At 41.3% G+C, this 27,863-nt stretch overlaps 1 pseudogene; it reads left to right on the top strand.

Moving 5' to 3' along the window:
• The first annotated feature begins 23,157 nt into the window (after positions 1-23,157).
• Positions 23,158-23,500, top strand: LOC136158672 (large ribosomal subunit protein eL30 pseudogene; annotated as a pseudogene).
• The last annotated feature ends 4,363 nt before the right edge of the window (positions 23,501-27,863 follow it).

Raw genomic sequence — 27,863 nt, forward strand, 5'->3', positions numbered from 1 at the left:
TGTGTATATTTGCATACCTGGAATCAGATTTCCAGGGCAGCTGTAACAGATATCAAATCTCTTTGGCCTCCCTGATGAGATGATCTTCTTCACCAAATATAAAATGAAAATTCAGCTGAGGATTAAAGTTTAACTTGAATACATTAACAATTAAATTCTCAAATAATTCTATATATATACACAGACACACGTTAACCTGTGTTCCTCAGTGCCCTTAGCTCCACCTCCTACTCAGACCCTGTCTCTCCTTCTAGAATGGACACACACTTGTAATACCATACATACATGACATATATATATACCTTTGAGACTCGCTTGAGAGTCCCTTGGACTGTAAGATCAAATCAGTCAGTTCTAAAGCAAATCAACCCTGAATATTCTCAGAAGGACTGATGCTGAAGCTGAAGATTCAATACTTTGGCCATCTGTTGCGAAGAGCTGACACATTGGAAAAGACCCTGATGCTGGGAAATATTGAAGGCAGGAGGAGAAGGGGACGACAGAGGATGAGATGGTTGGATGGCATCACCGACTCAGTGAGTTTGAGCAAACTCCAGGAGATAGTGAAGGACAGGGAAGCCTGGTGTGCTGCCAACCATGTGGTTGCAAAGAGTCAGATACAACTTAGTGACTTGTTCAGTCACATACATATGTATACACACATGTGTAATGCCACATGTATTTACGTGTGTGTGTGTTAGTTGCTCAGTCATGTCCAACTTTGTGAACCCTTGGACTGTAGCCCCCAGGCTCCTCTGTTCATGGAATTCTCCAGGCAAAAACACTGGAGTGGGTAGCCATTCCCTTCTCCAGGGGAAGAACACCAGCTTGGGATCAAACCCAGGTTCTCCTGCATTGCAGGTGGATTCTTTACCATCTGAGCCACCAGGAAAGTGTAGATTTACATATACACATATACAATACCATATGTGTGTGTGTGTGTATATACTTATAACCCAGTGACTTTCTAAGGTAGTGTGAAACAAGGGCTAAAGCCCTTTAGCCCTCTAAAATAATTTCAAAGCAATTAAAAATGGGCAGCTGGAAGGTCCTTGGGTAATTTGCCAATTTGGGATTCTGCCTGTGTCTTCTGGAGCCCTGGATTTGACAGAAGCCCTTCAAGATTTCCTAAACATTTCTGTTAAAATTCTTTTTAAAGTATAGTTTTAGCTATTTTTAAGCCTGTAATTTTTAGACATCCCTACAGCTCTCAAGATATTGGATGAAATTTAATAGACCCAGGACCACCAAATCATTAACTAGTGCTGCCAGGCAAAAATCACTCTGGGATAGACCCTGAAATTCAGCTTCTCTTCCAGCTCTATACAATTGAAAAACACCCAGAATTTGCAAATTGAGCTATTAATAACTACTTTATCTGGGGGAATCTTGATATTCTAGAGACTCAAGAATTGTGATTTTCAGCCATCATCCCTGATTTCAAATGGGGAAAGGAATCCATCAATAGAAACTTATTATATTATTTGATTGATTTAGAAAAATCAAGTGGCACATTTTAACTTTGTTTTAAGCCTTAGTTGTTATATAGCACTAACCACAAACATAATGGTTTCAATTATCATATTTACCATCTCGAAGTTACCATGGCTTCAAAGTCTGGATACAACATAGCTGGGTTCTATGCTCCTCCAAGCTGTCTGTAAGATTCAGTTCCTTGCAGTCATAGGACTGAAGGTTCTGTTTTCGTTTTGGCTTTTAGCCAGGAGTTTCTCTCATGAGACCTTAGGTTGTCCAAAAAGAAGAAGTCAAATGCATTAAGGAACAAGGGTGAGGAAGTCCCCAGCCTCTGGCAGGTGAGCACTCCCTCCCTTCTTCCCATAATTCAGCCCTTGAAAACAACAGAATCTTGTTTTTTAAACTCTACATTTTTTCAGTTTAAATGCTCAGACTGTAGTCTTTTATTTTTCCACAATAGTTTGCCTGATTTTCCCAAGTTAATCCCACTCAGCCATATACTATCTGTGTGAACTTTTTAAAACCTCTCTGGATTAATGACCCACCACTGCATAACAAATCACCCCAAAACGTAGCAGTTGAAGACCACAAACATGGCTGATCTCACCCAGTTTCTGAGCAGCAGTGACTTAGCTAGGTGCTTCTAGCTCAGGCTCTTCTTAGGTTGTCATCATGCTGTTGGCTGGGGCTGCAGTCATCTGAAGGCTTGACTGGGGCTGGGGTAGGTACTCCCAAGCTCATTCCCTTGGTTGAGAGCAGGAGACCTCAAACAGTTCCTTGTCGAGTGAGCCTCTCTATAAAAGAGGACTACCTGTGACATGGCAGATGGCTTCTCTAAGGCAAAGGGTCCAAGAGAGGAAACAAGTGACATGTGAGAAATGGAGTGTGTCAGCAGCAAGCAATCAAGACAGAAGCCACAGTGCCTTTTATAACCTAATCTCTGCAGTGACATACCATCACTTCTGCCCTGCTTTACTGGTCAAACAGATCAAGCCTGGTACAATGTGCAAGAAGATTAATGAGCAGTGTGACAGCAGCCAGGAGACAGGCAGTATTTGGGGCCATCCTGGAGGCTGGCTACCACACAATCTGTGCCTCAATTTCCACCTTTGAAATGGGCTTAATGATGATGATCCAATAAATTAACATCTGCAAAGCATTTAAAATGATTCCTGGCATATAATAAGCACTGAATAAAATTAGTTATTGGGGCTTCCCTGGTGGCTCTGTGATAAAGAATCTGCCTTTCAATGCAAGAGATGCAAGTTTGATCCCTGATCCGGGAAGATCCCACACACCACGGAGCAATTAAGCTCTTGTGCCACAAGTATCAAGCCTGTACTCTAGAGCCCAAGAGCTGCAACTACTGAGCCCACCTACCTAGGGCTTGTGTTCTGCAGCAAAAAAAACCATCACAATGAGAAGCCTGCGCACTGCAACTAGAGAGAATAGTCCCCATCCACCACTAGAGAAAAAGTCTGTGTAGCAACAAAGACCCAGAAGAGCCAAAAATAAATAAATAAATAAATTTTTTAAAGTTATTTTTATTATCATTATTAAATTGTATTCAGTTGGTAAGTTGCAGATACAGGCCCTAGAAGCTTGTAAAGAGCCTATGAAAATCAGTTAGACAAGAGTAAAAATGACATGTACTCAAATATGAAAATAAAACTGCAAAAGCATAATGTATGTTAGACTTCTCCTTCTGGCTTTGAGTTTGTAGCAGATTACTCTTCCATGAGAATAGCTTTAAAAACTAGATAAACATTGAGTTCTGTTTGAAGGGTTCAAAGAAACAGCACGCAGCCAAGACATGAGGAACCATGATCCCAAAGAGAAGAGAAACACATTGAGGCAAAGCTCTATCACATTTTCATTCTCTACCTCTTTTCCAAGAGGCAGGGGATGGAGAAGCTGAGCCCCAACCTCAAGTCATCTCAGTACCTGCTTGGACTAAGGTTGATTGGACTCTAATTGACTGCCGGAAGCTAAACTCCCTAAAGAAGCAAACAGCGGTCAGAACATCTACAGCGTTTAATACACAGTATCTGATTGTTCATCAGAAATTTGCCAGGCATACCAGGAGGTTGGACCAAAACAATAAGAAAAACCATAAAACAGATTCCAAGGTAATCTAAATATTGGAGTTATCAGATATGGACTTGAAAATGACTTTGATTCCTATGTTAAAGAAAATAAAATTAGAAATTTGACCAAAGAACTAGAATCTATATTTTAAAAATCATATAAGAACTCTACAGGGAAAAAATGCAATAGCAAAAATTAGGAACTTAATAAGTGGATTTAACAGAAGATTTAGATACTGCCAAAAAGAGGATTAATGGTCTGGAATGTATGTGGGTAGAAAATACCCAGTCTGAAAAGATCCAAAAATGGAGAATAATAGAAAATAGAGAGAAAGAGGTATTTGTAAAGATAATGGCTGAAAATTTGGCAAGACTGCAGAAAATATCAAGAGATACATTGAAGATGTGCAGCAAACTGCAAGCAGGTTAAATTCAAAGAAAAACACATATCATAAAATAATTGTTGAAAACCAAAAATGAAGAGAAAACTCTTAACACCAGCTGGGATACACACACACACACACACACACACACACACAATGTTACCCAGTTAACTGCATCTCAGCCACTCTCTTAGACAATTATATTTAACTTATATTAAATGGAAAAATGAGCAGGTCATTTAACATGTGTGATTTTATGTGGCAAGGGCATCACCAACTAGTACAAAGTCTACACACTGACAAGATTCAAATCCAGGTCGGTAGATCCTGTGTCCAGGGCACTCTCTGGTATTCTGTGCTGCCTTCTGCACATCTCCTTGCCTCTCTGCTCCCCATCTCCTCATCTATAAATTGTCCACCCCACAAGACTGTTGTGAAGATTAAATAAGATGCTATACAAAAAAATGCTGTGTGCCTTCTCCTCCAAGAAACCCTCCCTGATACAGCACCTCTGAGACCACTCTTAGGGTTCAGGACTCCTCCACAGTGTTCCCATCATACTTGTTCTTACTGTCCCTGACTCTGCAGCTCTGTATTGAAATTGCCTTTACACCACTACCTTCTCCCCTAATAGAGAGGGCCGGGTGACTGGTAGAGCCTTCAGTCTACATTCATAGTAGCTAGAACATAATTAATTCTCAAATTAAATATGGGCTCATCCAGTTACGGTGCTTTCCTGGAGGCTCAGATGGTAAAGAATCTGCCTGCAATGCAGGAGAACTGGGTTCAACCCCTGGATGTAGTGACTCTGATTATTTTATAATTTTCTATCATTTCTGGGCGGTTAGTATGTGACAGACATTATACTAAGAGTTTGCAAACATTTTCCCAAATAATTTCCTAGCAGTCTAAGGAAGATATCATTATGGTTATAACACCTATTTTATGGATGGAGAAACTGAGGCTTAGAGAGGTAAGACTTCCAGAATCAGCTGGCCAGGAAAGTGAAGGAGCCAGGACTGGAGTCCATGACATTTTGGCCCTGTTCTTCCACCTGTCATGGACTAGCCCCCATGACCTTCCAGAAAAAGTAGGTATTGTTACATCTTTACCTGGGATGGGTCTCAAAAAGCTGCTGAGGGCTCCGCACAACTAGGGTGCCCCAGAGACAGACTGACTGGGACTCTCCCAGCAGCCAGTGACTCTGACTACAGAGCTGCAAAGTGACTCAGAAGCCCCAGGCACTCAGAATGAATTCCCCTTTAACCATCCTAAGAAAGAGAAATCAAAAGCCTGTCTCTTGCTCCAAAGCTTGAGGTTAAAGAAAAAATTCTCCAGCCACAGGTAGTTAAGTGATTATAAACTGTAAAAATAAATCAGCCTGATATAATTGCTCCAAGGAAAAAGATGACCAACATATTTAAAATGTCCATGGTGCCCCCTTTCCCATCTCCATTTGGCATCCTCTAATTAGCTTCACATTTCATTTCCATCAGCAAGATGACCTGTATTTCCTTCGAGAAGTGCCAGGGAGGGGCGGGGCCTGGCTGAGGAGCAGGGCCCCTGGTGATAAATCAGGTTCGCCATTAGGAGAGAAGCGCTCATCTCGGCAGCTCTAAATGCAGGATTTATAAAGATGTCTCCGCCATCCAGCCCAATTGTGGACACCATAATAAATTCATGAGCGGGTGCCAGGGTAGCGCACTTCATTATGTGCGAGGCTCCTGGCCATTAATCTAGCTGGTCGGCGGGCAGGATTCCTGAGAAAGGGAGACAAATTTATGCGGCCCAAACTTACTCATTCCATTATGGATTTAATCGGCCCAGGCTCTGGGCTGCACAGGGGTGAGGGGACCATTTTCTACACTTTGGATCAAGTGTCTGTAACTCCCCGTTGTGTCTTATTTCTTTCCACAACGACGCCCTAATTTTATCCTTCACACTGCTCTCTGGGAAAAGTCTTAGAAAGACCTTTCTGGCTGCCACTTACTCCAGATAAAATATTTATACAATCAATTGACAGAGAGCATTTTCCCTTAAATGTTCTATTAACATGGAAATGTTCGTATGCAAAAGAGGGCCCCCAGAGCCTCTCCCGAGGCACTTAACCCTTTACTTCACCACACAGAGAGCTGGCAAAGGGCGCAGAGGCTAAGAAAACATGGGTCACAAATTAAAGGCGCTGCCTTCCTCCCATTGTGTGTGGCACGCATGAGTTGTGTGAATATGTGTGCATGTATACTTGTTCGTTTCTCCTCTGAGGGATTAAGAACTCCTTTGACCTCTCCTTGGAACCAAACTCTGGAAATTGTTTAGAAGCTGCCAGATCTACACCGCATTCCCCTAGTACCTAGTAACATTAAAACTTTTCCATTTTCTAGTGCCTCAGCCTGCAGCGGGGTTTCAGTTCCCGGCCAGAGAATGAGGTCGGGTTGTGGCTGTGAGAGCTGAATACTAGTCACTAGACCAGTGGTCAGTGATGAGGCTCTGGCCCTTTGGCTCTGCAGAAATGAATTCCCCAAAAGACTCAAAATAGTGAAGCATGTAAAAAGAGTATAGTACATGTGGATAGGCACGCTGGTAGACTCAGAGAGAGTCACACCCTCATGGTAGTTTAAATCACTTCTATGGGGCATTTCTTCTGGGTTTTTTCTGGCCAATCATTTTGATGCCTGGCTCTGAGTCCATATTTGGTCTGTCTCACACTTCTCCCCTGTGTGTGAGCACCTCTCAGTCAAGATGGATTCCACTGAGGAGGTCCACTCGTAGCCTGTCATCACTCCTCTTTTGACCTCCAAGGAGTTTTCTTGTCTGGAAGGTCTCCTTGTCTTTGAGAATGACAAATATGTGGTCTCTCATCTCCTATCTGGGCAGGGTCCAGCTCCTAGCTCGATCGTCTTGCTATTGATATTCTGGAGTTTCTGTCCACAGGGAATGACCTCCAGTGCTCACCCTGGGGAGAGCCCATCTACCTCCTGCCTCACCTATAGCAAGGCCAGCAAACACTGGCCATATGGGCCACCTCTTCTTCTTGCACACTGGACAACATGTTTTCTCTAGCTGAATCAAGACAAGACCTCAGAATCTTCTTAACACAGGTAGATAATCTCAATCAATGTTCACTGATAAGGATAATAGTAATTGCATTCCTAACACAGTGACTGGACTTCCCTCGTGGCTCAGCAGTAAAGAATGCACCTGCAATGCAGGAGACGCAGGTTCAGTCCCTGGGTTGGGAAGATCCCTGGAGGAGGGCACAGTAATCCACTCCAGCATTCTCGCCTGGAGAATCCTATGGACAGAGGAGTCTGAAGGGCTACAGTCCATAGGGTCACAAAGAGTCAGACACGACTAAAGCGAATGAGCACACATGAAATACAGTGATTACATGAGCTGGCACTGTACTTCATGCTTTCCGTGTAGTAACTCATTTAATCCCAACAACAACTCTACAAGGTTGGTCCTATTAATATTATCCCGTGTTATGGACAAGGAGACCAGGAGCAGTGAGATGAATAAACAGGAGCAGAAGCACACAGCCAGTTAGTGTGCATTCTTATCCTATGCAAACTCTGGAGTGCTACATTCAAGGCCTGGGATTCACAAGACTCTCCCCAGAAACACACCACTGATGCTGCTGAACAGACTACATGTAAGGAGCCATCTAAAAGGAGAGGTAGAAGCCTCATGGCCTGAGCCTGCCAGCACCAGCCCTCAACATCAGCAAACTACAAAGGGGTACACCAAGGCCCGGTCTTATGACATTTGGGATCCTTTGACCTGAGCTGTGCTTCTGACACCAAGGTGATAAGAGAAGTTGGGTCAAGTGCAAGATGCAATCAGAGCCCATCAACAAGATCACCAACCCCTTCGACAAACCTGTATGTGACTTAGTCTGTGTCAGGCACTGTGTCAAGCTTGCACTTTGCCAGGGGTGGGGACACAAGAGTGAACAAGGCCAGCTCTTTGTCTTTGAGGAACTTACCATCTTCCAGACAGATAGCTGACAACTAAATGATAACTAAAACAGACAGTGTAATAAGCTCTGTGAAACCTGGACAAGTGCCATGAGTACACAGAACAGGAATGAAAACGTAGGAGCAAAGCTTAAAGAGAGAAAACGAGGGCATTTAAGAGGGTCTGGAAAGATGAGCAGGACTTTGACAAGTACATTACGTGATGCGTGCACGTGTGCTAAGTTACTTCAGTCATGTCCAACTCTGTGACCCCGTGGACTGCAGCTTGGCAGGCTCCTCTGTCCATAGGATTCTCCAGGCAAGAATATTGGAATGAGTTGCCATTCCCTCCTCCAGGTGATCTTCCTGCCCCAGGGGTTGAACGTGTGTCTCCTGCTTGGCAGGTGGATTCTATATCATTGCACCACCTGGGAAGACTTAGGGTAAGTCAGGGTAAAAATGGGTACATTAACGGGCCATTCAGCTTGGATTAGGAATCCAAGTATGCTGGACCAGTATGCTGGTGAACAGAGAACCGGACAGAAATATTTAATACTTCCTTGTGTGGGGAGAACTTTTCTGAGAAACAGGGGTGGCAGGAAGCCTATGCTGTGGAAGAGGGAAAGAGAATAAATGAATCCTGAAGATACAGAAGAGCCAGACTGAAAACCCAATGCACAAGCAGCAGATAATCATTACAGAGCACTGTTTAATACTCTCAAGAACATATGATTTCCATGAAACTAGAACACCACACTCTAAGAGGACAATAAGTTAAGATCAACAGAATGAGATGCAATAAAGATAAATGAGGTAGAGAAGAACCATAAGGAAACTGAAAGTGCAATCACAAAATTAAAATCCAGATTTCATACAGAAAAAAAAAAAGCAGAATTGATATGTGAATATCAAGTCATGGACAAGCTAGAGCTGAGCTAGAGAAATTCTCCAAGATGTAGAAGAAAAGAAAAATAGATGAAAATGATGAAAGGAAGATGATAAATGTGGAGAAAATACATTTTTCTTTCCTAAGAAACTCCTCAGCCCCGCACGAAAATAGATTCCTGGCAGAAGCCTCCCTGAAGCTCGCCAGACTTGCCTAAACCCCAGGGGAGCCTTTGGTTCAAACTCAGGCTAGAGTTCTTTCTTGGAAATTGAATAGTAAAAACTTGAGTATTTTTTTTAGAAAGGAAAAAAGTTAACTTTCCAAATCATAAAAGAAGGAAGTAGGAAGAAGTAAAAAAAAACTTTGGGGGCTTATAGTTGAAGATCAATGATGACATGATTTAAAATGGAAGACACAAGATAAAATGAAAGAAATGAGAACACGTTATGCTAGTTCTGAAGATAAATTCACACCTCCCCAGCCTCAGCATTGCCGATCTAGAAGGGCTACAAATAGGGTGCTGATTATAATAATTACTCACTTGTTTGCATTTGTCTCGACACGCAGGTTCCTAGGTTCCAGAACTGTTTCCTTCAGGTGGTCAAATTTTCTTGAACCCTCTAGGGGAGTCCCTCATGGATTCATTACCAAGTCCAACCAGCTGCCAGATTACATTCCCTGGTCTCCAAAGCTCCCCCCCTGGGCACCCACAAAGTCCAGTTGGCATTACTGCTAGGATTCACACAGGCGCTAGGGCACCCCAGTTTCCTGAGCTACATAGTGGGTGTGGCAATGATGGGAGAAGGTTGTCATCTCTCTTTTGAGCCCCGAAGTGTTCCACGGACTCTGAGACCATGCTGTCTGAGGGTCAGACAGCACCCCCAAGGGCTGAGAGTGGTGTTAGCACTCTCTCGCTATGCCTGTCTCTCTGTGTTCTAACCCTATTCCATTCCTTTCCTGTCTCTCTGTATCACACGAGACCCACAGTGGGCCAAGATGGAGAAATATGTGAGTAAGAGGTCAATTCCAAAATCAGAATGATTATTTCTTTGCAGCCAAAGATGGAGAAGCTCTATACAGTCAGCAAAAAACAAGACCAGGAGCTGACTGTGCAACAGATCATGAACTCCTTATTGCAAACTTCAGTCTTAAATTGAAGAAAGAAGGGAAAACCACTAGACCATTCAGGTATGACCTAAATCAAATCCCTTAGGATTACACAGTGGACGTGACAAATAGATTCAAGAGATTAGATTTGATAGAGTGCCTGAAGAACTATGGATGGAGGTTCGTGACATTGTATAGGAGGCAGGGATCAAGACCATCCTCAAGAAAAAGAAACGCAAAAAGACAAAATGGTTGTCTGAGGAGGCCTTACAAATAGCTGTGAAATGAAGAGAAGTGAAAAGCAAAGGAGAAAAGGAAAGATATTCCCATTTGAATGCAGAGCTCCAAAGAATAGCCAGGAGAGATAAGAAAGACTTCCTCAGCGATCACTGCAAAGAAATAGAGGAACACAATAGAATGGGAAAGACTAGAGATCTCTTCAAGAAAATTAGAGATACCAAGGGAACACTTCATGCAAAAATGAGCACAATAAAGGACAGAAATGGTATGGACTTAACAGAAGCAGAAGATATTAAGAAGAGGTGGCAAGAATACACAGAAGAACTGTACAAAAAAGATCTTCATGAGCCACATAACCACAATAGTCTGATCACTCACCTAGAGCCAGACATCCTGGAATGCAAAGTCAAGTGGGCCTTAGGAAGCCTCACTACAAACAAAGCTAGTGGAGGTGATGGAATTCCAGTTGAGCTATTTCAAATCCTAAAAGATTATGCTGTGAATGTGCTGCACTCAATATGCCAGCAAATTTGGAAAACTCAGCAGTGGCCATAGGACTGGAAAAGGTCAGTTTTCATTCCAATCCCAAAGAAAGGCAATGTCAAAGAATGCTCAAACTGCTGCACAATTTCACTCATCTCACACGCCAGCAAAGTAATGCTCAAAATTCTCCAAGCCAGTCTTCAACAGTACATGAATTGTGAACTTCCAGATGTTCAAGCTGGATTTAGAAAAGGCAGAGGAACCAGAGATCAAGCTGCCAACATCTGTTGGATCATCAAAAAAGCAAGAGAGTTCAAAAACCATCTACTTCTGCTTTATTGATTATGCCAAAGCTTTTAACTATGTGGCTCACAACAGACTATGGATAATTCTTAAAGAGATGGGAATACCAGACCACCTTACCTGTCTCCTGAGAAATCTGTATGCAGGTCAAGAAGCAACAGTTAGAACTGGACATGGAAAAACAGATTGGTTCCAAATCAGGAAAGGAGTACGTCAAGGCTGTATATTGTCACCCTGCTTATTTAATTTACATGCAGATTACATCATACGAAATACCAGGCTGGAAGAAGTACCAGCTGGAATCAAGATTACCGGGAGAAATATCTGAGAAATAAACTCAGATATGCAGATGGCACCACCCTTATGGCAGAAAGTGAAGAGGAACTAAAGAGCCTCGTGGTGAAAGTGAAAGAGGAGAGTTAAAAAGCTGATTTAAAACTCAACATTCAAAAGGCTAAGATCATGGCATACGGTCCCATCACCTCATGGGAAATAGATGGGAAACAATGGAAACAGTGAGAGATTTTATTTTCTTGGGCTCCAAAATCACTGAAGATAGTGACTACAGCCTTAAAATTAAAAGACACTTGCTCCTTGGAAGAAAAGCTATGACCAACCTAGATAGCATATTAAAAAGCAGAGACATCACTTTGTCAACAAAGGTCTGTCTAGTCAAAGCTATGGTTTTTCCAGTAGTCATGTATAGATGTGAGAGTTGGGCTATAAAGAAAGTTGAGCACAGAAGAATTGACGCTTTTTGACTGTGGTGTTGGAGAAGACTCTTGAGAGTCCCTTGGATTACAAGGAGATCCAGCCAGTCAATCCGAAAGGAAATCAGTCCTAAATATTCATTGAAAGGACTGATGCTGAAGCTGAAGCTCCAATACTTTGGTCACCTGATTCGAAGAACTGACTCTTTTGAAAAGACCCTGATGCTGGGAAAGATTGAAAGCAGGAAGAGAAGAGGATGACAAAGGATGAGATGGTTGGATGGCATCACCAACTCGATGGAAAATGAGTTTGAGCAAGCTCTGGGAGCTGGTGATGGACAGGGAAACCTGGCGTGCTGCAGTCCATGGGGTCACAAAGAGTCAAACATGACTGAGCAGCTGAACTGAGTATTCTTTTAAAGATGTTTTTATATGGATCATTTTTAAAGTTTTTATTGAAATATTACTTCTGTTCTATGTTTTGGTTCTTTGCCTGTGAGGCATGTGGGATCTTGAATCCCCAAGCAGGGACTGAGCCCACACTCCCCACATAGGAAGGTGAAATCTTAACCACTGGACCACCAGGGAAGTTCCACCTGTAGGTAGTTTTCCATGAGTGATTCTCTTTTCCAGAAGGAACTGTGTCCCCAAAGCATCCCTCAGTCCCCTGAAAGCACAGCCTAGGGTACAAGTGGGACCTGAGCCAGTTAGAGCTAACCATGCTCCCACTGTATGTATGTCTTTAAATCTCCTACTAAAAGATTCACAGATGAGAGAGATACTAAAATTTGACTCCAGTCCACCTCCATGGATCATGACTAACAAGGTGATGCTGACTTTAGAAAAGATGTTATAGAGAAGACAAGACAGATTCATATATAAAAAGAAAGCACATGATAACTTAAGTCTTTTACTTTGAATGAGTATCATTTTAATTTATCATGATAAAAATAAAATCCCCAATGATGATATAATAGACCTTTATGAAACCTCCAAAATATTTCACTTGTTTCAGAAACATCAGGAGAAATTGACAGAGAAACAGTTGTGAGAGGCTTAACATGGCTTCCCTGATAGCTCAGTTAGTAAAGAATCCACTTGTAATTCAGGAGATCCCGGTTTGATTCCTGGGTCTGGAAGATCTGCTGGGGAAGGGATAGGCTACCTACTCCAGTATTCTTGGGCTTCCTTGGTAGCTCAGCTGGTAAAGAATCCACCCGCAATGCGGGAGACCTGAGTTCAATCCCTGGGTTGGGAAGATACCTTGGCGAAGGGAAAGGCTACCCACTCTGGTATTCTAGCCTGGAGAATTCCATGGACTGTATAGTCCATGGGGTCGCAAAGAGTTGGACACGACTGAGTGACTTTCACTTTAACAAACTTCAGATGTCTTCAACACATCAAGGAAACTGAGAAAAAGTGAATAATAGATTTAATAAGACTGGAGGTATGTAGCCTATCCGACTGTGTTCCCTGTAAATACTTTTTCAAGTGTTAGTTGAACGTTTTCAAAAGCCCTCCACCTACTGCACTGTCAAGAGAACCTCAATCCAAAAAAAAAAGAAGTAAGTTTACAGGCCAAATTCCCTGATAGAAGTAAAATAAGTGGAAACATTTCTAACAACCACAAAGAAAATAATAGAAACCTGGATAATAAATAAATAAGTTGAAAAATTCTCATAAATAGTTATTGAGTCAAAAGGGAAATAAAAACTTTCGTTATGGACTATTTAGAAAATAGTAAAATGAGAACAAAACAACGCTTTGTCGAAGCTTATGGAAAGCTGCCAATGCTACACTTAGAAAAAGAAATGTAAGGCCATAAATTGTTTTATTATTAAACAAGAAAGAATGAAAATAAATGAATAATTCTTTGCTTCAAGAACATAGCGAATGAACAGCACAATAAACCTAAGAAAAGCTGGTGAAAAATTAAATAGATAAAAAACCAAAAATGATTGATTTGAGAAAGAGAAGCAGAGTCTAAATGCATGAGATGACTCATTAAAGCTGTAGGAAAACAGGCTTTACTCTGGCAAATTTAATAATACAAAGGAAAGCAAGAACAAAAAAACAAATAAAATGAGAAATGAGGAAGGGAATGTAACAAGAGATAAGAGCTTTATAAAATGAAATAATGAAGTCCTTTCTAAGTATAAAGGCAAAGGGAAAAGCATAAAGGGAAAGAATTAATAGACTATATAAATAAGAAAAGTTCCTGTACCCTCAAGAAATTAACAAGCAAGAGCATATGACAACCTAGGTAAAGCTATTTTAGATGTATATAGTTAACAAATCATCTAAAATAATATTATGAACACCTATTAGAAAATAGAAAAAGAATATGAATAGGCAACTCAGAATGGGCATAAAAATTATAAACACCCAATACATATTTGAAAAAAATGCTTAATCTGAATAGTAATGAAAAAGATGAAACAATGAAACAAGACATGTATTTGAAATACAATAGCCAGAGTTGGTAAAAGTGTACTCATAACCTTCGACTTTATTTCCAAAAATATACGCTGAGGAAAAAATTACAGAGTATAAATATGTGTATTTACAAAGCAATATATCCCAGTATTAATCATAGGAAAAAATAGGAGTAACTTAAATGTTTAACGAGAGGAAATTGGATAAATATGTTATATCTGTAGTATAGGATATTATACAGTGCTTAAAATTACATTTTTGAAAGCTTACGACATACAAAACCTTTCATGTTTTATTAAGCAAAATAGGGAGCTAGTCTGACAAATAGATATGAAGTTTATAGACTGAAATGTTAAAAGAAACTTGAAATGCATGTGACTTTTATTTTTTAAATTTGCTTTCCGGTTTCTCAAATCAATATTCTAAAATTAACACATGTTTATCTTTGAAATCAAGTTTAAAAGTAGTGACTATTTTTTACAAGTGTAAATATTAAGTAAATTTCCCTGAAAAATTTCAGTGAAATAAATGGCTTCTAGGAAAATATAATTGATCAAAATTGATTTAAGACATTTCAAAACTGTCAAAAAATTGCCTGTGAAAAAAACCTCCAGGGCTAGCCTGTCTTACTATGAATACTTTCACATTTCCAGGAGGGGTCAAATTAGTTCCACTAGTAATCATTCCAAAATTAGAAAAAGAAAGTTTCCTGATAGATTGTGTAGCAAAATACAATGAAAATAGAACAGATATCTATAGCCCGGTTGCACTTATAAATACAGTTACAAATATTTTCTAAATTTAAAAAAATGAACAAATTTAGACCAATAGCATGTTAAAATATAACAAAATAAGATTCCAAATTTTAGTTATCTCAGAAATTATACAAAGGGTTTAACATGCTGAAGTTGAAGCTCCAATACTTTGGCCACCTGATGCGAAGAGCTGACTCATTGGAAAAGGCTCTGATGATGGGAAAGGCTGAGGACAAGAGGAGAAGGGGGCGACAGAAGATGAGGTGATTGAATGGCATCACTGACTCAGTGGAGTGAACTCAGGGAGATGGTGAAGGGCAGGGAAGCCTGGCGTGCTGCAGCTCATGGAGTCACAAAGAGTCAGATATAACTTAGCACCTGAATGACAACAACAATAACAAGATGAAATTTTACATCAATGAATCAAAGGACAAAACCATCCAGTGATTTCAATAGATAACAAAAAGGAATTTGATCAAATTCAATATCCAATTCTTAATAACCTGGAAGGTTATTTCTTTACTGTGTTAAAGTCTGGGGTGGTGGATAGAAGCAAATGTCAGTACCAAATTTCATGGATATGAATCCTGGCTTCTACTCACTAGAAATAAACAGCATAATCCTGACTGTGTTGGAAGTTCTAGCCTCAGACATTTTGTTTGTTTGTTTGTTTGCAATTGGCATGATGTTCACCTGGAATATTCAAAAGAAAACTATAAAAAACACTTTTGAGGTAAAGGTACTTGGAACATGAGAAAAAACAAAAATTCACTTTGCATTGCAAATCCCTTTCTACTGCTTGAGAACTTAAAAAAAATTGTTTATCATAAGCAGGTATTATCTGTTCAATTTTTTTAAAAAGGATGGGGCCAGAGTGGGGCACCTACAACACATTTTCAGGACAATATGTGGAATTTGGAATATTTAAATTAAAGAGGGGAAAGTCATGATTCAGAATAAAAATTAGAATATATGAAATACTTATGGGTGAAATGATATGACATTGTGGAATTTTCTTTTTTTTTTTTTTTTTTTTTACAGAATACAAAAACCCAACACAAAAATAAAATTTTAAAACAGAAACCACTAGCCCACACAGTCAAGGATCTAGGCGCTGAAACTCATCTTGGTACCCACCCCCGTCAGATAGGTGTTTGGGGCGCCCCTGGAGGCTGCCCGCCCCACTCCCCCTTCCTGTGACCATGGCCTCCCACTCACCTAGCCAGGCCTGTTCTCGAAGCCCCCGGTATCCCTGGGACTGTGTGTGTGTGTGTGTGTGTGTGTGTGTGTGTGTGTGTGTGTGTGTGTGTGTGTCTGGGTACTTGGGTGGTCTTATACCTGTTCTCACTATATGCCAGACCAAAACCTCTCCCTTGAACCCCCTGAGATCCTGGGGCCCTGAGACCCCAACCCCTGCCCTCTGCTTGGTGACACCCAACCTCCTCCTCCTCCCCGGGATCCCCTCTCAGCTCCCTCAGGGGGTGTCAGGCCATGCAGGTGCCTGCCTGTGTCTGCGGCAGCTCTGAGGTGAGCTCTGCTCCCCTGAGTTTTGGGGTACAGCTTCTAGGACTCGGGGGGATGGAATTTTCTTCAGAATAATTCAGTGCAAAATTGTGTCTGTGTTTGTGTGTATAACGTGTGTGTAGAGTGAATAAGGATTGAGGGTGTACAATTAAAACAAGACTGATCATGTTTGAACGTTTTTAAAGTTTGGATATGCGTATACATGAATTCACTATACTAGTCTCTATAAAAAGTTAAAAATAAATATGAGTTTAGAGAAAACCTAATAATATATAAATTATAGTTCCAAGTTAATAGCTGTAAAAATAATTTGTCTTGATTTATTCACAATGTTATTCCTATTTGGCATAGTGAAACTTAGTTGTTTAAATTAAAATGTACTATTTAAATTTTAAAAATAAACATTTCGAAAAGTAATCTAAAACAACAAACTGAAAAATTATTAAAACCAATTAAAATCCTGTAGGGTAGCTGAATTCATAATGAAATGTACAAAAAAAAACGTACTCTTAAATAACAGCAAAACCTAGTTAGACAAAAGGAATAATACAGTGATCCCAGATGAAAAACAACAACATACATAAAATATTTAGGAATAATGTTCATGATAATATACAGAACTCTCTATAAAAATATTTATGGAAATACATAAAATAATCTGTAAAGAAATTGAATAAGATGCCACTTTTCTGGATGGGAAAATGAAATATTAAATGAATGTCAATTATTTTTAATTTAATAATACAGTTCATACAAGTCAAACCAAATCCCACTGAGTTTCATCTGGGAAGGCAAGGAGAGGTAATACTATTTGATGTAATGAGTCAAAAGGCTTTTTGGGAAAACAGATAAAAAATTATTCAGAACATTTGTCAGGGGCAGTAAGAAGCAACTGGCACTGATTTACTTGACAATGTATTAAAATGTGTCACAGAGACAATAACTAAAACAGTAGAATATGTCTCAGTCAGCACACACTCAATTCTGCTGCAGTAACAAACAAGCCCAAAGTATAAGCATCTTAGAAGCAAAGACTTTTATCTTGTTTCTGATGCATGTTTGCTAGAGTTTGAGGCCTCTCCTCTATGTCTCTGTACTCCACCGCCGATTCCATCAGCGGTGAAGCAGAGTTCTAAAGATATTCCACTGGCAAGTAAATGTTCCAACCCAGTAAGGCCCACCTAATATCTGCTTCTATTTCATGGGTCAGAGCCACTCACATGACCCCATGCAACCCAAAGGAATATATTTGCCAGGTTGTGCAATCTAATCACAGTCCTGGTAGCCAGCAAGTCAGGCATGTTGGTGAATAGCATTAATAATTACTACAGATACTGGCAGAAAAATGCAGAGGAGCAACTAACCCACAAACAAACTCTATGAAGTAGAAGAATAAAATATGTGATGGCATCGTGTCAGGAAAATAAGACAGAAATAAATAATAAAAACCACTGGGAAAGCTGGTAAATATTTGAAGTAAAAAAGTTAGTCTCTTACCTTGCCCCCTAAATAAACCTCAGATGAGAAATCTACTCCCCAAATATGAAAAGACAGAGGAAATTCTACACATATATCTTTATATTTAATCATATCTTAATCATATTTATATAATTAAAAGCCTCTCTCTGTATATGTGTGATTGTATGTATACTAATCATATTTATGTATGATTAAGATAGAAAAAGAAATGGCTGACTTACAAGCAATGGGATAAATCACTAAAGAAAAAGGATTTGGCCAGACACATTATAATTTGTTAATGTAAACATACATACATACATACATACATACATAAAAGTTCAATGACAGACTGAGGGAAATATTTATAACAAATATAAAAATTTTAATAAAGGTTAGTATAATCTGAAGAATTTAAACAAATGAAAAACAGAAAAAATTTCCCAAAGAAAAATGGATAAAAGACATGAACAAATATTTCACACATGAAAAAATATACAAATAACTGAAATCATTTTAAAAAATTCAACCTAGCTAACAAATACAAATTTTAAAACAGACAGTATGCCTTTGCTTAAAACAATGATTTTTTAACTGCTATTTTTTCTGAAAATTCAGAGAAACTGGCCTTCATATTCCTTCCTGATAGAAGTATATTCAGAGTCATTTGTCTGAAAGAAATCTAATAAAATGTATCAAGGATTTTAATAATTTTCATAACCTTTGAACCAGTCATTACTCCATTGTAAACCTTAATTCAATGGAAAAATCATCCAGATGCAAAATATTACATACAAGTTGTTTATATAACAATAAGCAAAATAATTAATTTTTTAAAAACTCAACTAGAATAAACCCTGACATCCAGCTACAGAATATATTAAAATAAATGTTAGCGCATTCACAGCCCTGACCCAACAATGCTTACAAATGTATTTAATGACATGAATAACACAAATATGTTAGTGTTAATTTTTTTTTAAGTGATGAGTCATCATGAATTTAATTTTAGGAAAATTCAGGGGAAGAATACATATGGCAGAATAAAAGTATAAAATTATCTATCAGAATATCCATGTAGCTATTTCTAGAATATTGGCAATTTTTTTCCTCTATATTTATTCTTATTGGCTATAATAAGCATGTATTACTGTAACAATCAGAAAAATACATTTTTAAGCAAGGAGGATGTTTTTAAATATCTTTTTTTGTTTAGCTTAACAAGATTCTAAATATTTTTAAGTGTCATTATATGTATTTGCCCTAAACTGTGATGACTGAGGATGAGAAAGATAGTAAAGTGCAAGGAAGATAACTTTTCTTCCCAAGGGCTGCCACTCCTTCCTTCCTATGCCTGTGGCAGATATCACAAATCAATCCCAGCATGCTAGACTTAGATGCTCAGCAAGCATGAGCACTCTGAAGAGCCACTACCTGTCAATCACTTCAAGTGATTTCCCCTCTCAGATGTTGAAAAGATCCCCAAAGTGCTAATCAAAACAAGAATTTCCATTCCAGATCTGCTGTCAGCTCAAGAAAGTTGGTCCCCAATCTGAGCCTCAGAACCCATCTCTATAAAGTGAAGATTACAGAAAACTGGACCAGTTCTGGGAAGTTCTGACCAGCTATTTCTTCTCCTAACATCATCATCATGCTCATCTATCACCCTAAATCCTGCCTTTCCCAAAGCAGTCTCATGACAAATCATTGTATCTGAGCATTTCCTTGAGCTGCTCAGTGCCCAGTGATGCTCAACTGTCTCTCATCCCTGTAGATCTGGATTTCTTCACAGTGGCACTGTTGACACTTTGGACTAGAAAATTCTCTGTATGGGGGCCGGTGTTATGAATAATAGAGTTTTTAGCCGCATCCTTGGCCTACTATACATCGTAGACACCAGAAGCACACCCAGAGTCATGACAATCTGTAACAGTAGTCCCCAAGCTTTTTGACACCAGGAACTGATTTCACTAAAGACTATTTTTCCATAGACTGGGGATGAGGGGTGGAGGGATGATTTCAGGATGATTCAAGCGCCTTACATTTATTGTGCACTTTACTTCTATTATTGTTACATCAGCTCCACCTCAGATCATCAGGCATCAGATCCTAGAGGTTGGGGACCCCTGATCTAAAACATCTTCAGTTCAGTTCAGTTCAGTCGCTCATTTGTGTCTGACTCTTTGCGACCCCATGAATCGCAGCATCCCAGGCCTCCCTGTCCATCACCAACTCCCAGAGCTTACTCAAACCCATGTCCATTGAGTCGGTGATGCCATCCAGCCATCTCATCCTCTGTCGTCCCTTTCTCCTCCTGCCCCAATCCCTCCCAGCATCAGGGTCTTTTTCAATGAGTCAGCTCTTCCCATGAGGTGGCCAAAGTATTGGAGTTTCAGCTTCAGCATCAGTCCTTCCAGTGAACACCCAGGGCTGATCTCCTTTAGGATTGACTGGTTGGATCTCCTTGCAGTCCAAGGGACTCGCAAGAGTCTTCTCCAACATTCCAGTTCAAAAGCATCAATTCTTCGGCGCTCAGCTTTCTTCACAGTCCAACTCTCACATCCAAACATGACCACTGGAAAAACCATAGCCTTGACCAGATGGACCTTTGTTGGCAAAGTAATGCCTCTGCTTTTGAATATGCTGTCTAGGTTGGTCATAACTTTCCTTCCAAGGAATAAGCATCTTTTAATTTCATTAAATTAAATTATTTTAATTTATTAAATTCATTACATTAAATGGTGGCTGCAGTCACCCTCTGCAGTGATTTTGGAGTCCCAAAAAATAAAGTCTGACACTGTTTCCACTGTCTCCCCATCTATTTGCTGTGAAGTGATGGGACCAGATGCCATGATCTTAGTTTTCTGAATGTTAAGCTTCTTCAAAACATCTTCAGACACTGCCAATGTCCCCGGGGAGGAGGGGGCAAAGTAACCTATAGTGAGCACCTCTATTGAAGATACTTCTCCTCTGGTGGAAGATAGTAGTTCCTGTAGATTATGGAGTTTGCTGAACGTCATCCCCTCGGCAAAACTGGGGATGGAAAAGAGATGTGAGAACACTTCCCATCTGTGGTCCAGATCCTTCTTTGAAGAAAAGACCATGTCTCTGAGGGCCTGGAGTGTAGACCCGGGAATGCAGCCCCTTCTGCCTACCTTGCACACAGAACAGCTGCCAGGAGGACTGGGACTTTCCACAGAGTGTGTAAATCACCATTCTGGGCTGGATGGGCACTTAGCATAATGGAGTGATTGACAGATGGATATTTACACTCAGTTGACAAAATGGGCAAATCAATCAGCAGATGGCAGTGCAGAAAGAGGGCTGTGGGAGGAATTACAGTCTCCAGGACCACCACGGCCACTCCCTGTGGATACCATGGAAGATTCTGTAAGTTTTCTTGCAAATCCCTGCCTTGAGTAGTTAATAATAAGACCCCCTTTCAGCTTCAGGGCTTTCTCGGGTATCCTCTTTCATGGGCAAAGCAACCATTACCCCCATCTCCAGATGAGAAAACTGAGACCCAGAGAGGTAAAGAAATGAGACCAGCCACTGGTGACCAAATTGGGCTTGCTGACTGATGTTCAAAGCATTTAGTTCTTCAGATTAAACAAGGGGAAAAATACTCCCCATTTTTGTCAGTGCCCAGATGATTTCTAACTTTCAGTTCATCATTTTGGGCTGAGGGGGATGTAACTCAATTAAAGACAGAAACATTAAATGCACAGTAAAACCATCACAGAGGGAGGATTTATAGGGGTATTGATTAAAACCATCAGTAAAGTATTTACCTTAATCAATAGGAAAAGGTGATTTAAATGTTTAGGTGTCTCCTGTACTTCTGTCGGCCAAGGCTTCATTAAAAGCATGCACTTTATGTGATAACCCGTCTGTTTCCCTATTGTGTGCCCCTTGGCAAAGCTCATTGCCACAACCAAAGTCCCTCTTTTCACACTGCTGCCATTGTTTCTTACCCTTCTTGCAGACAGTGTTTGGGATGCAAGATATTTAAGAATCAACACCTATGAACGGAATGAGAGGACCAGGCACAGTAAGACAATGAACTGTGGGACTTCCCTGGTGATATGGTGAATAAGAATCTGCCTGCCAATGCAGTGGACATGGGTTCGATCCTTGGCCTGGGAAGATCCCACATGACACAGAGCAGCCAAGCCTGTGTGCCAAAACTTCTGAGCCCTTGCTCTAGAGTCCATGCTCCACAGCAAGAGAAGCCTCCTCAGTGAGAAACCAACACACCACAGCTAGAGAGTAGCCCCTGCTTGCTCCAACTCGAGAAAGCTTACATGTAGCAACAAACACCCAGTGCAACCAAAAATAAAAATAAATAAATAAGAATTTTTTAAAAGACTTAGCAGGTGAAAAAGTCCTAAAACAATTAAAAAAAAAAAAAAAAGATGAACTGTGATGCAGCCTGACAAAGATCCAGGCAACCAAGCAGGGTTTCTGGAGTGAGAACTGCCCCTCAGGAGGCGTCGGGCCCTGGCACCCCTACCTCATTCAGTTTGTTGCCAGAAACCCCATGACCTTGGGTGAGGAGTGTCTGCAGCTCAAGCAGACCCCAAAGAAGCTGACAGCTGGAGGCTGCCTGCTGACCTCACTTCCCACAACTGGGCAGTGAGGTCCAAGCAGCACATTTCTAAGCCCACCACAACCCCTCGAGATATCAGGAGAGGGTATCTAGACACCTTATGTTAAACTTGATCTCTGGGAGTCTTTGTTCAAAAGAGATGGTAAATCAAGGGCCATTTGAAACCAAGGTTGACTTTATTTTTCCTTAAACACTGAATCCCAGCAGGACTCTGTGGTGGCATGGTTGAGGTGTAGAAATTTCTAGTCATTTATATTGTAAAAGACACTTGGCCAGGAGGGAGTTAAGTCACTTGAATCCTAGCCCCAATTAGTACTTTCTTTTTGGGAGAACTTTCTTGGGTCTCTTCCCTCTTCTGGATCTCAGTCTTCATCTCTTCAATAAATATGTTGCCTTAGAAGAGTGTTTCCCAATTTTACCCATCATTAGGATGCTCCTGGAGAGCATTTATTAAAATTTGGGTTTCAGAAGCATAACTGAAATCTCCAGGAAAGTAGCCAAGGAATATGTTTTCAGCAGAGCCCCAGCTGATCAGAGCTGATCAGTTGACTATGAAAGTTGAGTAGGGTCCCCAAAGTCAGACCTGCGGCATCAGAGTCACCTGGAAAAGTTTGCACAGCAGTGATTCTCCAACCCCGGAATGGAAGATTTTGATTCAAATTCAGTGTTTAAATATAAACAGGAATACCCTGGCCATCTTGGTGGCTGCTCTTGGTTTGGGGGTAGTCCTGCACTGACAGGAACATGGTGGCCACAAAGAAGATGAAAGGGCCACTGGAGTCAGTCAACTCTAGGCTCCAAATTGTTATGGAAAGTGGAAAGTACATGCTGGGGTACAAGCAGACTCTGAAAATGATCAGACAAGGTAAAGTGAAACTGGCCATCGTTGTCAACTGTCCAGTCTTGAGGAAATCTGAAGCAGTGTGTTATGCCATGTTGGCCAAAACTGGTCCATGACTACAGTGGCAATATTACTGAATTGGGCACATAATGTGGATAATACTACAGAATATGCACACTGGCTATCATTGATCCAGGTGATTCTGATAGCATTAGAAGCATGCCAGAACACACTGGTGAAAAGTAGATCTTGCACAATGTTTCTGTGACCAGAGCTTTTTAAAAAAAAAACATATATATATATATACATATATATACATATATATATATATATATATATGAATGATGACACTCAATAGAATAGGCTGATTGCATGAAAAGCCCTAATTCTTTACCCTGATTGTCCCCATGCCTTTTTTTCTGTGATTTTAGAGGTCATTCTAAAAAGGCAGAGAATATTTCTTCCCCCCCCCCCGCTGTGATATGTTTGGCCAATAGACATAACTGTGTATTCATTCTTGTCCTTGGCCTCCAGAGGCTTTGATTATTTCTACTTACTTCCTTGCACTCCTGTCATCACCACAAGAAGTTCATGCCTGGCCTAGTCCACCGGTCCCAGAGACCCATGAAGCAGCGCTGCCCAGCTATAAGTTGTCCCAGCCAAGTCCAGCCTAGACCAGACCGCCATCCAACCTGTAGACACTTGAGTGTCACCAGTCTCGGTGAGCCAGCCTCCAGTTGAGCTCCTTACTAATGAGAAAGCAACTCTTGTGGTACACCACTAAAGTCATGTGATTGTCCTACAGCATTAATGTTGTCCCAATGAACTGCTACAGTTAATACAATAGTAGCTAATAGTTCGGAGAAGGCAATGGCAACCCACTCCAGTACCCTTGCCTGGAGAATCCCATGGACGGAGCAGCCTGATAGACTGCAGTTCATGGGGTCGCTAAGAGTCGGACATGACCGAGTGACTTCAATTTCACTTTCACTTTCATGCATTGGAGAAGGAAATGGCAAACCACTCCAGTATTCTTGCCTGCAGAATCCCAGGGACAGGGGGAGCCTGGTGGGCTGCCATCTATGGGGTCGCACAGAGTCAGACACGACTGAAGCGACTTAGCAGCAGCAGCTAATAGTTATTAAGCTCTTGCTAATTGCCAGCCACCGTGTTGATTGTTCTACACATTTTAATCATTTTAAGTCACAAAGGAACCATAAGACTTGACTATTATTATCCCCATTTTACAGATTAAGCAATTGAGGCACAGATTACTGAAATAGCTTGCCCAAGATCAGATGTCCAGTCTGTGCTGAGCTCCGGGAATCTCAGAAAACCTGAAATGTGAGAGACGGGGAATTGGAAGGTCAGTGGAAGGAACAAGAAAAGGACATTGAAGGAAGAGAGAAAGTTGAGAAATGTTTTATTATGTTATGGGTCTGAGTACAGAGAGGAAAAGGGATAATTATTGCTGTGATTATAATTATAGCACAGTCTCAGAAAAACAGACCATTTGCAAAGTCCTTCCTTCACAATAAGGGAGAGTAAAAGTCGCTCCATCATGGACTGTAGTCCGCCAGGCTCCTCTGTCCATGGAATTCTCCAGGCAAGAATACTGGAGTGGGTAGCCGTTCCCTTCTCCAGAGGATCTTTCTCACCTAGGAATTGAACCCGGCTCTCCCACATTGCAGGCAGATTTGCAGATTCTTTACTATCTGAGCCACCAGTGGGGATAATAATAGGATCACTATATAAAAGTTGAGTTAATTCATATAAAGTCCTTAGAACAGAACTTAGCATGGGGTAGGAGTCTATACAAGTCTATGTAAGTATTAGCTTTGTTTGTACTGATGGACCCCCATTCTCCACCCCTCTTGACTCCCTTTCCTTTTCTCTGGCACCTAGGAAATATGCCCAGAGGGTTAGGATAGGCTCTACGCACTGGCAAAATGGGAACATGACTTAGGAGAAGGAAGCTCCTTCTCCTAAGGAGGTCAACAGACAGGACACATCAAATATTAAGCTGGGGAGTAGAGCTTGTAGGTACACCCTCCTCCCATGACAAGGATGGGGCTTAAGACAGTTCCCATCCTCAGATCTCAAAGGTCTGCACCTCTCACCCCTCCCATGTCCATCCCTCTTCCTGGCTTCCATTCGCCCCCTCAACCTGAGGTCTCCCCTTCATTGCCCCTCTGGCTTTTCAGGGGACCCTCTTGGTGTTGTCTTGATCTCTCCTCTCTTTGAATCCATTCTATTTGCAATTCTATTTAATGGAAGCCACATCTAATCCTTTTGGGAAGCAGGGCCTAGACATCATAAATAAACACATTTGGGTTAACTGGGGAGCAGGCCAGGGAGAAGGCAGAATTATAGAATATTTTTTAAGTGGATGCAGCTTTATTTCTCTTAAGTATTTACAGGGACTCTTTGGGCTCTGTCATTCTATGAATCTAACTGCTGACAAATTCTTTCTAAGTTGAGGTCCTGCTGGGACCACTTTGTGGACTAAATTAGAGGACAGGCTTCCAGACTAATTGTAGGTCAGCGGTTGTATTCATTACAAAGGAATCTCCGATATTCATCGTTAAGTAGGTTGAAGCAAGGTCTGCCTCAGTCCTCATCCTGTTCACATAGGGCGTGGCTCAAGCAAGCCTGACTTCAAAGGTTCAACTAAGGGCCTGACCTGGGGCTCTTAACACAGACATGGCATCTGGGGCTGTAGTCGATGCCTTTCAAGGGTGCTCTCTGCTCATGTTCTTTTTTAAAGAACTGCCCACCAATGCAGGATGAGGAGGCAGTGGGGAAGTGGGGAGACTGCAGTCATATTTGTACCACATGACTCACCCCTCTTCATTCATTCAACATTGAGCACCTACAAGTCACCAGTCACAGAAGGCAACTGGGCATGGGCATCCAGCACTAACCGAAATAAACAAAGGGACAGGTAAAAGTAAGGATACAAGAAGATGATCTCAAGATTTCCCTGGTGGTCCCGGGGCTAAGATTCTGTGCTCCCAAGCCTGGGGCCCCAGGTTCAATCCCTGGTCCAGGAACTAGATCCCACATGACACAACTAAGATTCAGTGCAGCCAAATAAATAAATATTTTAAGAAAAGAAGATGATCTCAGATAGTAGAAAATGCTATGTGGCTTCCCTGGTGGCTCAGCCAGTAAAGAATCTGCCTGCAGTGCAGACCTGAGTTTAATCCCCGGGTTGGGAAGATCCCCCGGAGAAAGGAATGGCAACCCACTCCAGTATTCTTGCCTGGAGAATTCCATGGACAGAGGAGCCTGGTGGGCTACAGTCCATGGGGTCACAAAGAGTCAGACACGACTGAGTGATTAATGCATGCAGAAAACAAAACAGGGCAGTGAGATTGGAAGTGACTGCAAGCTAGGTGAAGGCAACCATGGGCGTCCACTAAGATGATGATGACTTGGACTTGGATGGTGAGGATAATTGAAATGGGAAGCAGTGAATTGACCAATATTCTGATTGTAATATTTGCTGGGCTTGATGATGGGTTGGATGAGAGGTAGGGGTAAGAAGGATGAAGGTTGACTCTGAAGTTTTCATCCTGGACTCCAGTAAGGTTGATGGTGCCATTGACCAAACTGGGGAAGGAAAATGAACAAGTTTAATGGGCTGTTGTTACAGGCTGAATTGTATTCTCTCCAAATTCATATTAAAATCTTAGCCCCCAGGATTTAAAATGTAGCCTTGTTTGGAGAAGGGTCTTTGAAGAGAAAACTAAGATGAGGTCATTTAGAAAACTATGATGAAGGTGGTCCCTACTCTATTATGACTGGTGTCCTTGTAAGAAGAGAAGATTATGACACAGATGTTTCAGAGGAAAGACCACAGAAAGACACAGGGAGAAGATGGCCAGATGTAGACCAGGGAGAGAGGTCTCAGGAGACACCAACCCTGTGGACACCTTGATCCAGACTTCTGGTCTCCAGAACTGTGAGAAAATCAATGTTAATTAAGCCGCTCATCCTGTGCTAATTTGTGACAGCAGCCCTAACACAATATTACAGGGGAGAACCAGGATTCCCAACATGGGGAGTGATCCCAGAGGCTGGAATGAATCAATCGCTAGTCTGTCCCAGGAATGTAAGGTTCAGACACAAGTTATTGGTTTGATGCCTGATATGGACAGGCATGTAAGCAAGGGCAGTGACGTTCCAGCAAAGGTACAAAGACACACAAAAATGTGGACAAAGGTGGCAGAGGAAGCACTCACTAGAGGCAAGAGGGAAAAGAGGCTCAGAGGGCTGCAGAGATGAGATGCTGAGGAGCCATAGAGATGAGATGCCGAGTAGCTGCCAGGGACAGTGCTGCCTCGGTGTGTGATGGCTTCCGGTCTCATTCCTGACCCACACAAGCCCACTTCTCCATCCTGCTTTGGGCTCCATGGAAAATCGGTTGTATTAATGGCCCCTCCCAGTATTCACACCCTTCGCTGTGTAATTTGTAGTGCCCTCCCACCCTGAGTGGGGTGTTCTGCCCCACCTTTGACTCTGGACTCAGAGACACTTATCGGGACATTACCTCATGACACAGTAGAAGCCTAAGAAAGCACTGGAGCTTTGCCATGGCTGTTGT

The sequence above is a fragment of the Muntiacus reevesi genome, chromosome 2, assembly GCF_963930625.1.
Source record: "Muntiacus reevesi chromosome 2, mMunRee1.1, whole genome shotgun sequence".
Classification (NCBI taxonomy): Eukaryota; Metazoa; Chordata; class Mammalia; order Artiodactyla; family Cervidae; genus Muntiacus; species Muntiacus reevesi.